The 14392-nt window shown below is 41.8% G+C and overlaps 1 pseudogene; it reads right to left on the bottom strand.

Annotated features, from left to right (window-relative positions):
• Positions 1-5567: 5567 nt before the first annotated feature.
• Positions 5568-5792, bottom strand: LOC106634278 (protein BRICK1-like; annotated as a pseudogene).
• Positions 5793-14392: the final 8600 nt, after the last annotated feature.

The raw sequence follows: 14392 nt of genomic DNA, 5'->3' as shown, positions 1-14392 counted from the left end.
TTTGACATTCATTATTTACAGAGATGCACGACCATTATAATAATCTAATTCCAGAATATCTTCCTCACCCCAAAAAGAAACCTCATACTCATTAGCCATGACCCCTCATTACTCCCTTCTCCCAACCCAACTAATCTATTTTCTGTCTCTGAATTTACTTATTCTGGGCCTCTCCTTGAAATGGAATCATACAATATGTGGTCTTCTGTGTCTGGTTCTTTCACTGAGCATCATGTTTTCAAGGTTCTCCCAGGTTGTGGCATGGATCAGAATGTCACTTCTTTTTATTAACAAATAATATTCTACTGTATGCTAGACCATATTTTGTTTATTCATTCATCAGTTCATGGACATTTGGGCTGTTTCCACTTCTTGGCTATTATGAATAATGCTGCTATGAACATTTGTATACAGGTTTTTGTGGGGACATATGCTTTCATTTCTCCTGGATGTATACCTAGGAGTGGCATACTTGGGTTCCATGGTAACTATGTGTTTAACTTTTTGAGGAACTGCCAGACTTTTTCCAAAGCAGCTGCACCATTTTACATTCCCACCAGCAGCAATCTATTAGGGTCCCAATTTCTCCACATCCTCACCAACGTTTATTACTGTCTTTTTTATTATAGCTTTCCTAATGGGTGCACAGAGAAATTTTCTTAATAACTGGTTAAAAAGAAGACATCAGTCAAAGTTCTTGGTTTGCAATTTACTGTAGAAACGTACTGCATGCCTTGCATAACCCAATAACGTGCCCATTGGATTGGAAATATGTGAGAGATGACTCACATATGTGTATTGTGATGTTCCCAAATGAAGACCTGAGTTCTTTTGCAGAAAAAAAAGGCACTTTGGGTTGGAACCTATATTACACATATGTTTAATGTGAACCCCAACCTCTCATCATCTCCAGCTCTTCTATGAATAATACGTGTCAATGCAGCTTTGCCTCAATGATGAAAATTATGTTCCTCAAAAAGTTTTTAGGAACATATTTTTGGGAGTCTGTCTTTTTTTCATTTGCATCATTTTACATGTTTACAGTGAGAATAGAATAAATTGCAATGCCCCCGATTATTAATGCTTAAGAACTAATTTAATAAAGCAACATTAGTGACCAATTTTTTTGCAGGAACTGAATGTGACATAGTGAACAAGAATGAGAAGAAAACCAGTAGTCAGGAGAGTGGAGTTCTGACTGCAGCTCTGCCTCTAGTATTTGATAATTCTGGATAGGCTGGTGATTTTACCACATCAGCTTCCCCATCTCTAAATGGGGTGCCAGCCTCCTCTGTTTCTTATTTTACAGAGCTGTTGGATGGGATATAAAGCAATGTATACAGAAGCACCTTGGAAAAGATGTGGAAGTGTGAAAGTGTACTGCAAAATCAAATTGAAGTTGAATTATCAGGAGAGTAAATAGCAACCGTGTGCTAGTGGCTAGGAGGAATAACCAAGCCACAGACACATCATGGCATTTTGATGTTAGGATAAAACTTGGAGCCCATCCAATGTAATTCCCTCATGTTTCTGATGAGAAAGCATGACATGCCCAATGTCCTTTGAGTGGCCAGGGGCAGGACTGGAATTAGACGTGAGCTTGTGTGAAGCTTAGCCCTCTTGTGTCTCCTAGAATTTTCATCCAAAGAACACTCTTTCCTTGTGGTGCCAGTAAAGCTCAGAATAGCAAACATTTAACCATCCACTGGTACTTTCTTTTCCACACTGACCTTTCTCTTGTACTATTGTCCTTTTGACATAGCCACAAGAGACTGCAAGAGAGGCTAGGAAACATAGTCCACCTGTGGCCCCAGAAAGAAGAAGAAATAGCCTTGGGGAACATCAGCCAGCAGCAACCACAGAGACCCAAGTGGATGGGATGGTTGAAGCAGTTGGCTGGGAACTCTGCTACACCACTAAGTCAAATAGTAGCTCATCAGTGCCAGTTTTAGAGTGAAGGAGAAAAATGGGGGTGGGTTGGGTACATGCATGAATTGGGCTACCCTGAAAGCATAATAGCGGCTGTTAACATTACCATGTACAGGACGGAGCTGAGAGAAAGCTTTCTTCCTGGCACCCAGGAGACTTTGAGTGGTTTGCATGGGGCCCACCAGGCTCTCCCCAACCATCCTCTCCCACACACTCCCGTGCACCTAGGAGGCCTGAGGGCCAGGGCAGGGCCATCGTATAGTGGCTCTCTGCTGGAGATGAGGACTTCCAGACCTCAAACTCAGATAGTTCTGCTACCCGGGGGTGGTGCTGGCAGCAGGGAACATTTTTCCTTCAGAGAGGGTGTGTTTCCCACTCAGGAGAATCCTGTTCTGAGATTGTGGAACCTTTTTTCCCTCTTGATTGAGCTCAGATATAAGACTCAAGCTGATATTTAATTACCCTTTACCTATGAAATTCCTTAATATAGTACCTATTTGCAGAGTACGCCCACATTCTGTTAAATGCAGTGATCATTTTCTCCAGCTAGCTTCATGCCCAGAATGGTCTCTTTCTTTGTAGCTTTCCTACATCCTAGGCATCTTCACTCTTCCCAAATCTCTTTGAGTGCGCCTGTCCTGGACCAGTATCCACAGTGTGAAGGGTTTTGGTTTTGTACACTGAGGACCCTGATTTATGGGTCACATTTGAATTTACCTATTTTAAAGTTTCACATTCCTTACTGTAATAGTAATAGTATTTTAGGTCCACTGATTTATTTTCCTTCTGCTTTCTATGTCTTTCTAGATAATCTGACACTAAGTTGCTTAATTTTTGTAAGTGAACTTGAAAAAGGTCAATACTTCTAGGATAAAAAAAAATCCCTCAAAACTGTCTTTTCCTGGATAAAGTGTGTGCATGCATTTTGCAGATGCAACAGGGTAAAGGACACATGAGACATCAAAGAAACAATTCCTAGATGATATGTCAGACACGATTGCCTTTGAAAGAGCAAGGTGAGTCGTATCCTTTCTAGAGTTCAGTAACACTGGAGTTCAGTAGAGATCCCTAGGGTCTTAGCAAGGAAGCTTCCACTTTCCCATTACTTTAGTTTCTCTTTGGGGACTAATTATAGCAAGAGTGGCTTTAGTGCATTTAGTAAGAGAGCAGAGCGAAACAGTTGGCTTCTCTGCCAAGGCCCCCTCCTGTAACCCGTTCTTGATGGGTTGCAGTGGCCAGGTGGCATGCATTCCTGTGAGTTTCAGGGCAATGGTGGGGAAAGAATCCATGGGCTATCTTCCATGACCTGTTCAGTGAATGGATTCTATGTTGTATTTGATGATAGAAACAGTCTTGCGACCTGGTGTCAATCCAGACATGATGGAGAAGCATGACAGGATCCTGCGCAGAATCCTGGTGGCAGGTGTTTTTGTTGCCTTGTCATCCTGCCTTTAAAATGTTTGATGCTGTGTTTCCTTTTGGGGTTGCTCTGATCTCCTCAGGAAAGGGGCCCCATCCTAAATCCCCCCAGGACCGTGACTCCTCTCACACCTCAAGGGGGATCTATGCACACCAGTTAACATGCCCCTGTTACTCCTACTACAAGCATGGATGACAGCACAACTCGTGACTCAAGAAGCCAGCTATCCACTTTTGACTACCAGGAAGAAAAAAGCCACAAATCATGCCACAGTGATAGGGCTAGGGGCAGTTCCCCATCAGAATGTCATGTCGTCAAAAACTCAGGGTATATATCAGGATGGAGCGGGAGCAAGTAAAGTCCTCGAAAAAGAAGCAGTTGACCTTTGCCACCTTCCCTGTAGCACTTGAGTGTCCTCTGTGTATTCTCAAAGCCCCTCTAGTTACATCTCATCCCACGCTGGACTGCTGGAAAGGCACTTCTAAGTCATTCTCAGATGCCAAGCAGCATTTCAGACACATTCTGGGGCCAAATGCATCTCTGGCTGCTGATATTTTTGTTGCCTTCACACATAGATTCATTTAGCTCCAAACTTTATTTCAGTGATATTATAACTGTAATATCATGATTATTTTATTCTTTGGGAACATAAGGATTATTTTCAAATATTTATGATGGAATTGGACTTGATGCCTCATAATTGATATGACGTTAATTGTGAGTAAAAGCTGTATGATTTAGTGCAACTAGATTTTTGGGGAGCTGGTCTTCTCAGAAAACACTGGGTGGGGAGGGGGAAAACAAGACAGGAAAGGGAGGGCACCCACCAAAGGGTCTGTCATCAAGCCAGGTTCCACTGAGGATAAATGGAGCTTAATGCCCCACGGGAACTCTAGGAGTCAGGAGCATGCACCTACCCAAGGAACAAAGGAGCTGGGGCATTGATACACCAGCTTCCATCTGCCATTGGTTGAGGGCTGCTGGGGGGTGGAGCTTAATTCCCTAGCTCTTCAGGCCTGCAGGTGCACATTCGAGTCACTAGATAGAGCCCTCAGGTAATGAGCTAGCCACTCATGAGGCTAAGGGGCTATAGATGGGACACAACTAGCATCTACTACAACTCCTTACAATAAGTCCCTCAATTTAAAGTTTTTAAAAAGTAGGAGAAGCATTGAACAAGTCAAAAAATGACTTGTTTTAATGAGACAGACTACAAATGGAAGTAGGAACTCTGCGAAGGGATTTATAATGACTGCAGTGTTTGCAAAGGCTCCTCAAGGAATGGACATTGGATTTGTGCTTTGAATGAAGCAAAGACTTTTTTCTCTGATTCAATGATGTATCTTTTATTGGAGTATAACATGCCTACATGGTAAGTACTTGATAAATGTGCTGAATGACCAAATGATTCCTAGGATAAACTAATCAGCTGAAAGTCCAAACATGGGGGCTTGGGCTGGTAAGCCACTTAGGCTTTGAATCAAACAGCTACATCTGAAAGTTTTGTTGGAATAATAATCCCATACATTACATTACTGTGGAATAAGTGAACCCATCTCTAGGTCCTGTCCCTACCATAATCACAGCAGTCAGATCAAGTTGAGAAGTTTATTAGGGAAATTTGAGAGGCATAGACACCCCAAGTGACAGAAAGAAATGTCTGAAAATGTCCCTTTAAGCCAAGTGGGAGCCTGGCCTTGACCTCCCCAAATCAACAGGAAACCGGCGGATTAGCAACAACATTCTCTGGTAGCCACATTGCCAGAGCATGAGTGTCTTGGCCAGGACTGCCTCACACTTCCCACCAAAGGTGGGGAGGAGACAAAGACTGTTCACAGAAGCAGTGCAGAGGCAATGAGAACTTTAAGGAAAATCTGAGAGAGAAAGAAGGATAGGGGTGGGGAGGACCTTCACAAAGAATCCCAGGCTTTTGGCTGTGAATGTCTCAAATACATTGACAAGTAATTCTACAAAATGTTACTGGAAAGGTAAAATACCTAATGTTGTTTCCAAGAGTTCCTCTAGACTTTTCCTCATATACCACATCACACCCTCAGATGTACCTGGAAGAACCCAAAGGCCACACTTTTGAAAAAGAAAAACAAGAATAAGCCCTGTTGCTCTTCAAGGAGAAAGGAAGGAGCTGAAGGCTGCTGGGGCCTTTCTCACGTGGCCTGTGTTCTGTAAAGCAACTTCCCAGCAGCAGCATGGCACTGTTCTAGGTAAGCGTCTCACCTTTTGTCACCCATGCTTCAATGTACTCTATTCTCTGTTCAAGGGCTGTCAATTTCTCCCTTAGTGTTGCAAATCTTGAATAAGACATATTGAACGAGTTGAGAAAGTCTGCAATTTTCTTGATGCTGCTGGTGATTATCTCAATGTACTCCCAGTTCGCCCAGTCCTACTGAATCTCCTGCTGCACCAGATCCTCTTGTCCTGCCATGGTGAAAGCCTGAGGAAGACTGAAGTAAAGACTTTGGATCTGTGAAGGGGACAAGGAGAAAACTCCAGGCAAGAGAAATGGCAAGAGCAAGGAAAGGAAAATGAGTGGAGATCTACTGACTTCTTATTGGGAAATATTAATAACCCTCCAAGGGTTTTCTGTGTTTCAGCATGTCCTGCACATGTGGCACAAAATGCCATTTTATTCCAGACTATCTTGGTGTTTATGTCCATTACAGTTTGGAAGATGAGATAGTGTCTCTGTCTAGAGCATGCAGCAGATTTGTTTGCTTACTCTGCAGTATTGTAGAGATAATGTCTCTCTCCAGGGCAAAGATCAGGCAGGTGTACTGCCTATTATAATATACTCAGTTTCTCTCTCCTGTAATGTAATGCACTGTGTGTGCAGGGGTCACATGGCCTTTGCATTGCCTCTTGAAATTGGAGATTGAGGAATAGGCTTAATTGATGATACTCTGGCCGCTGATATTGCTGTGAGTAGTAGAGTCATTTGTCTCTGACCCAGGAATTTCGTGTCTTCTGCCAGCATCCCTGAATCTGTGGCAAGCTAACTTGTTTGCTAAAATCTCAGACCCTTCACAGTGGTTGACACTTCTAAGTATGATGCTCAAATAAATACTCTAATTCAAGCCTCAGGTCATCCCCATGAAGTAGGAATTATTACTGTGGTTCATGTTTTATATCTAAGGAACCTGATATCGATCAGCTGTTTACCCATGTTCTCTCTTATTTTTACAGCTATGAGCAGGCACTCATGTTGCCGTGAACTACGCACTGAGTACTGGGTGAGTCAGAACAGGTACCTGTGTGTGAGGTTGGGGCTCTGTGCCCTTTCCATTCAACCCTGTTTCGCTGATTCCACCGTAGGTCCTGTTGACTCTCAGGCAAAGAGATTGACCCTTGTTAATTTTTTTGAGCAGCTGCCTAGGAAAGCAGAAATCTAGAACAACTTTGTTAGTCAGACCCTGAGTCTACCTTGGTCCCAGAGCAAAGGGTTTAAAGGATCTTAAATGATTTCTAAACCCTATTAAAAGTAATGGCAAAAACCACAATTAATTTTGCACCAACCTAAAATACGAATCAGATGCACACAGATCTAGGGATGCTCATGAATTTCAACTTTTGGAAGGACAGCTAGGATAGATCTCATCCAAACTAGACTTGCTGATGGGATTCTAGAGCTCGTTTCAAACACGGTCATAGAAAAACAGGCTCAAAACAAGAGAAAAGCCACAACCCAATGCAGACAATTTATCAGAGCATGGTGGTGGCCTGGGATAAGAGAGATGTGTGAGTAAGTCAGTCATGGGACACTGAGAAGGAAATACCACCTTGAATTCTTCCTTTGGTGATAGAATTGTGCATGATTTTGGATGTCTCCTTTTCTTTGGTGCTCACGTAACTGCAAGATATCTCAACAAATAAGACTAGCTTCATTTTTCTCCTCTCCCATAACACTATCTTCCTCCTTTGCTGTATTAGTGTGACACTGGAGCATCGGGTCAAAGGGAGAAGGAAAACTTCTGGTAATCATGTTTTGTCTGTGGCGCCAAAGATGTAGATACATGAAACTGATTGAGTGATGATTAACGTTTTTACTTTACATCAGGATGTTGGATATTGTGTGGACACTTGAGGAAGAATGAAGAATTTAGCCATGATGAATTTATACTAAGATGTAAGTCCTTGCAACTCAAATGCCTCAAAAACCTGCTAACATTTGCAAGATCAGTACTGAGAAGGTAACTTTTTAAAACGATGAGAACTATTGGAAATATTTGAGACTAACACAAGTACTTCAAGTCTAATGCTAAGGAATAACGTCCTCTATTTTATAAACAAAAGTTAAAAGAGAAGTATAATCACATATTCAGCAATGTTTCAAAAAGTGTGATTTAGTTTAAATGAAAACATTGATAAGCATAATTGTCTGTTTAAATATTAAGATATTTCAGGAATTATCTAATGTCAAATTTATATTGCCAGTATAAATATAGATACAAACAGAAAATGCATCAAAGGATTGTTCTTACAATATAACTGAATGTCATAAATTGACATTTTAAAACCATTTATCCACCCTTATGATTACTGATAATCATTATGTCTTAATCACATTTTATGTATTGTCATTTAATGACGTTTATTCAAATATCTGTTGATTAATTGCTCCTGAGTGACCTAAAGCCACTGATTTTCATCAGCCAATTTGTCTTTGCAAAAAAGAGAAGAAATATTTCTAACACTTTGGAATGCTATTTAAAATTTGATTAAAGTCTAAAAGCCAGCCAAATCAGTTTCTCAAGTGGATCGAACATAATTTATTAATTTGCAATTTTAGAATCATTAAATTATTAAAATTGGTAGTTTAAAGCTCACTATAGGATATTATCACTTAGCAGATTTAGGTTTGTTTTTTTTTTTTGAGATGGAGTCTCTCTGTCACCCAGGCTGGAGTGCAATGGAGCCATCTCAGCTCGCTGCAACCTCCGCCTCCCAGGTTCAAGCGATTCTCCTATCTCAGCCTCCTGAGTAGCTGGGATTACAGGTGTGTGTCAACATGCCCAGCTAATTTTTGTAATTTTAGTAGAGATGGGGTTTTGCCATGTTGGCCAGGCTTGTCTTGAACTCCTGGCCTCAGGTGATCTGCCCACCTTGGCCTCCCAAAGTGTGGGGATTACAGGCTTGAGTCACTGTGCCCAGCCAGCAGATTTAGTTTTAATCAAACAACTAATCTGAATGTTCTCACACTCCTATGCCCACTGACCGAGTTGTCTCTGTCAATGTACACACACTGAGTCTTTTGACCAAATTTTCTAAAAGCATGGAACTGACATTTTCCCTTTGGTCACAGCACATGAATATTATTGAGTCCCCGCTCTGTGCCTCATGCTATGCGAGGTGAGTTCAGAAACAAAATGATTGTGAAGTGAATTTGGAAAAACATGGAATAATAGGACAGTAATATACGCAGTGCTATAGTGCTAAATTGTACCGTTTGACCTCTCAGGTTAGAATATATTGCACATTAATTAATATTAATATTAATGACATATTATTGATAATATTGCATATGAATACTGTGGCTCTCAGCCAAGGGCCATTTTACCCTCCAGGGGCTACTTGGCAGCGCCTGGAGACGTTCATGTTTGCCACAAATAGGAAGGGTGCTGCTGGAATCCAGTGGGTAGAGGCCAGGGACACTGCTCAACATTCTGCAATACACAGGACAGCTTCCTCTCACTCAACAAAGAATTCTCCTGCAAAAATGTCAGTAGTGGGGCTGGGAGCTGTGGCTCACACCAGTAATCCCAGCACTTTGGGAGGCCGAGGCGGGCAGATCACAAGGTCAGGAAGTCGAGACCATGTTGGCTAACATGGTGAAACCCCGTCTCTACTAAAAACACAAAAAATTAGCCAAGCGTGGTGGCAGGCGCCAGTAGTCCCAGCTACTTGGGAGGCTGAGGCAGGAGAATGGCATGAACCCGGGAGACGGAGCTTGCAGTGAGCCGAGATTGTGCCACTGCACTCCAGCCTGGGTGACAGAGCAAGACTCAGTCTCAAAAAAAAAATGTCAGTAGTGCTGAGGATGAGAAACCCTGGGCTAGGTGGAAGGAAAGAAAGTAGAAATTCTAGGCAGGGAAGAAATTTGGATTCTGAGAATAAAAGTGATCCTGAGTGACCATGGGGCCACTTAGGAGACTTTCTGGTTTTGGGGAAACGTGGAGAAATAGAAGTAAGATCAGGAAGCAGATGGGTCATTAGTAGAGACATTTTAATTTCTTATTTGACTTGATTTTGGTTTTAGTTTTGGCAATATAATGCACTAGATATCAAAAAATTCCTTATTAAAAAACCTGAGTAGGATGGATAAATGAATGACAAATATATTTTAAGGCTGGTGTTTTAGTCTGTTTGGTGCTCCTATAACAGGATACCACAGGCTGGGTAGTTTATAAAGAGCAAAAATTTATTTCTTACAGTTCTGGAGGCTGGGAAGTCCAAGATCAAGGTGTTGGCATCTTGTGTGGGCCTTCTTAGTGTGTCATCACACGATGGAAGGTGGAAAGGCAAGAGAGGAAGTCTGTCTTCATACGGCAGAGAGTGGAAGAGTGAACCCACTCCCCAAAGCAGCCCCCTTTTTCAGGCGTGATTTCTTTTCTTTTTTTTACTTTTAGTTTAGGTTCAGGGGTACAAGTGCAAGTTTGTTATATAGGTAAATTGCGTGTCATGGGGGGTTGGTGTACAAAATTACTTCATTGCCCAGATAATAAACATACTACCTGATAGGTAGTTTTTCAATCCTCTCTCTCCTCTCATCTTCCACCCTCAAGTAGGCCCTCGTGTCTATTTTTTTTTTTTTTTTCAGACAGGGTCTTGCTCTGTCACCCAGGCTGGAGTGCAGTGGAGCGATCTTGGCTCACGGCAACCTCTGCCTCCTGGATTCAAGTGATTCTCGTGCCTCAGCTCCCCAAGTAGCTGGGACTACAGGCATGTGCCTCCACGCCCAGCTGATTTTTGTATTTTTACTAGATATGGGGTTTTGCCATGTTGGCCAAGCTGGTCTTGAACTCCTGATCTCAGATGATCTGCCCACCTCGGCCTCCCAAAGTGCTGGGATTACAGGTGTGAGCCACCACGCCCGGCCCCTGGTGCCTATTGTTCCCTTCTTCATGCCCATGTGTTCTAATCATTTAGCTTCCACTTATAAGTGAGAACATGCAGTATTTGGTTTTCTGTTCCTGGGTCAGTTCACTTAGAAGAATGGCCTCCAGCTCCAACCATGTTGCTGCAAAGGACATGATCTCATTCTTTTTTATGGTTTTATAATATTCCATGGTGTATATTTTCTTTATCCAGTCTACTGTTGATGGGCATTTAGGTTAATTCCATGTCTTTGCTATTGTGAATAGTGCTGCAATGAACATACACATGCATGTGTCTTTATGGTAGAATGATTTGTATTCCTTTGGAAATATACCCAATAACGGGATTCCTGGGTCAAATGGTAATTCTGTTTTAAGTTCTTTGAGAAATTGCCACTCTGCTTTTCACAATGGCTGAACTAATTTACATTAACACCAGCAGTATATAAGCATTCTCTTTTCTCTGTAACCTCGCCAGCATCCCTTATTTTTTATTATTTATTTATTTATTTTTTGAGACGGGATTTCGCTCTGTCACCCAGGCTGAAATGCAGTGGCATGATCTCGGCTCACTGCAACCTTTGCCTCCCGGGTTTAAGCAATTCTTCTGCCTCAGCTTCCCAAGTAGCTAGGATTACAGGCTCCCACCACCACGCCCAGCTAATGTTTGCATTTTTAGTAGAGACGGGGTTTCACCATGTTGGCCAGGCTGGTCTTGAACTCCTTACCTCAAGTGATCCACCTGCCTTGGACTCCCAAAGTGCTGGGATTACAGGCTTGAGCCACCACACCTGGCCAGCATCTATTATTTTTTTTGACTTTTTAATAGTAGCCATTCTTACTGGTGTGAGATGGTATCTCATTGTGGTTTTGATTTGCATTTCTCTAATGATTAATGATGTTGAGCATTTTTTTTCCATATGCTTATTGCCTGCCTGCATGTAAATCTTCTTTTTAGAAGTGTTCATGTCCTTTGTCCATTTTTTAATGGGGTTGTTTGTTTTTTGCTTGTTAATATGTTTAGGTTCTTTAAAGATTCTGGATATTAGACTTTTGCCGGATGCATAGCAAATATTTTATTCCATTCTGTAGATTGTCTGTTTACTTTGTGGATCGTTTCTTTTGCTGTGTAGAAGCTCTTTAGTTTAATTAGGTCCCATTTGTTAATTTTTGTTTTTGTCACAATTGCTTTAGCCAAAGCCCTTTTCATAGCAGCATTAATCCACTCATGAGGATGGAGCCCCCAAGACGTAAACACCTCCCAAAAGTTCCCCCCCCCGACACTGTTGCCTTGGGGATTAAGTTTCCAGCGTATGAATTTTGGGGGATACATTCAGACATAGCAGCAGGACTCAGCTGACAAGAAATGCTCAGAGTTCAAAACCAGTAAGATAGCAAGGTAAGTTGGTTAGTGACAAAAAGTATGAGTGGTTCTGAACAAAATGAGTATCAAGACAATTCTTTGATGACATCAGATTGCAGGAATTCAAGGAGAAAGTGGATGGACAGTTCAGAGAATTGACAGTAAAAGAAGAATACTGTTTTCTTGACACTCATACAACTTCTGATACCAATGTGTGGGTTTTTTCCCCACACCAACCAATTCTCCAATTCTTGGTGGACACCAATGGGTGTTCTATTACTTACTCTATTATGACACTAACTTCCCATAGTTGGCACAGACCCCACAGGTTAAGGGTTGAATTCCACAAGACTTTCCCCGACATCAGATGACAATTACAAGCTCCAGGTTGTCACCTGTGCTTCTGACCCACTGGCTATAAATTAGAGGTTCCTCCAATCACCTCCTCATGTTTGATAATTTGGTATAACGGCTCACAACACTCAGGGAAACATTTACTTATGTTTGCTGGTTTATAATAAAGGTTATTAACAAGGGATACAGATAAAAAGTCAGATGGAAGAGACGCGCAGGGCGAGGTGTTGGGGAGGGGTGTGGAGCTTCATGCTCTCTCCAGGAGTGCCGCTCTCCCAGCTCTTCCATGACTTCACTAGCCTGGAAGCTCTCCCAACCCTTTAGTTTAGGGATTTGTAGGGAGGCTTCGTCATGTAAGCATGATTGATTATTAACTCACTCTCCAGCCCTCTCCTCTCTCAGGGTCAACTGCATATCTATACGTTAACCACATAAGGCAGTTTCTATTTTGTCCCATTTAACAGATGGAGAAACTGAGTCTTAGAATATAAGTAGCTTGCATCTGAAGTCACAGTGAGCAGAGATAGGATTCGACTCAACCCCAATTCTCGGTATTGAACTCTAGGTTGTAAGACTCAACTGTCGACTGCTGCTTTGCTAATTTGATAATGAATGTTTTAAAAGAAATTATTAGAGGGCATTTTGTGCACAATAAACACTTCAGTGGAGCCTGAGATAACACAGCATGAATCGTGGTCAGGAGAAAGATTACCTGATCATTTTTTTTCTCCCTCTGAAGGTTTTCATTTTGTTGAATCATCAAGCTGAAAGAATCATATTGCCTTCCCAAAATCAATTCACATAATTACTTGGAAAGTAGCTTTTACAAATGCTGCTGGTCATAAAATACATGATTTCCTTCTTTTGAAAACTCCCCTTTGGTCTTGCTCTTTGCACTGTGCGTCAGGCGATGCTTCGCATTGCTGGAGTAAGATGCACTCAGGGCCAAGGGCTCCATGCACATTCTGAGGATGCTGTGGCTTAGTCACGCCTGTTTAATCAGGCAATCATTTTCCTGATGAGCTGTGAGAATTGCTAAGAGCAGAGCTATGTGATGAATTGGAGAGAGTTGCATTGTTCTTCAAACAAATGGCAAACATATATTTTTACAACTGGGAAATAAAAATGGTAATAATCAGACAGAAAAGAGGAATATAGCCTATTCAGGCAAAATCATTTTTAAAAGCTTACAATAATATAAATAAAAGCTTTTCTATTTTCCCATAGCATTTTTTTACCCCAGCAATGAGAAGGTTTACCTTCTCTCTGGAAGTAGTGAGGACAGTGTAATGACATGAAAATTATCCCTTACAAATAAATGTACAATGGGCCGAGGCTTCCCAGGCTCTCTGAGTGAAGAGAGGAGACGCCTAATGGTCAGGGGAGCTGAAGGCTGCTCTCAGTACGTCCACCCACCCCATGGCTGAAGCCTTAGCTTCTTGTGAACTTGCCTTCCTTAGTTATAAAACATCCTGAGTAGTGTTTGCTCCTGCCTCTGTGATTGGGAGGGTCAAATGGGAGTGCTTTCTAAGCAGTGAAGGGCATTGATGATGATGATGATAATGATGATAGCAATAATATCATCACTAGAATTTTGCCATGTTACTTTCACAATGGTGTATGGCAGAGTTCAGCAAACTACAGTCAGTGGAGCTGTCACCTGTTGCTGTAAATAAAACTTTATTGGGACATAGTCATGCTAGTTGTTTTGTACTGTCCATGTCTGCTTTCACATGATCACAGCAGAGTTGAGTGGTTGTGACAGAGACCCTGGGGCTCCCAAAGCCCAGTGTGTTTACCAAATTACTCTTTACGAAGAAAGTTTGTTTCTACAGGAGGCCAGGTAGATGTTTGGATTTCCTAGATAAGTTCAGAGAAGTTTACTCACTTCTTCAGGGTCTGGCAAGTGAGAAGTATTGATATCTAATTTCAAATTTAGCTACCTAGTGATTCTTAGTTGTGTGTGAGTGTATGCACGCATGTTTTACTATGGTCTACTTTGACAGAAAAAAAAAAGACTGTATTCATTCTCTCATCTCTACTACCAACCCTTACTTTCCAGTAGCGAGCAAACCAACCAGCAACCTCACCTCTTCCCCCTAAAAACCAAACACTGGGTGCCAATAGTGAGAATATGAGAATATTTTGGGAGATTGTGTGCATGTGTACTATAGCCATCAGAATTTGAATGATTCCCATTGGAACCATGTTATACAT

The sequence above is a fragment of the Pan paniscus genome, chromosome X (genome assembly GCF_029289425.2).
Source record: "Pan paniscus chromosome X, NHGRI_mPanPan1-v2.0_pri, whole genome shotgun sequence".
Taxonomy (NCBI): Eukaryota; Metazoa; Chordata; class Mammalia; order Primates; family Hominidae; genus Pan; species Pan paniscus.
This window is presented reverse-complemented; position numbering and strand designations above follow the sequence as displayed.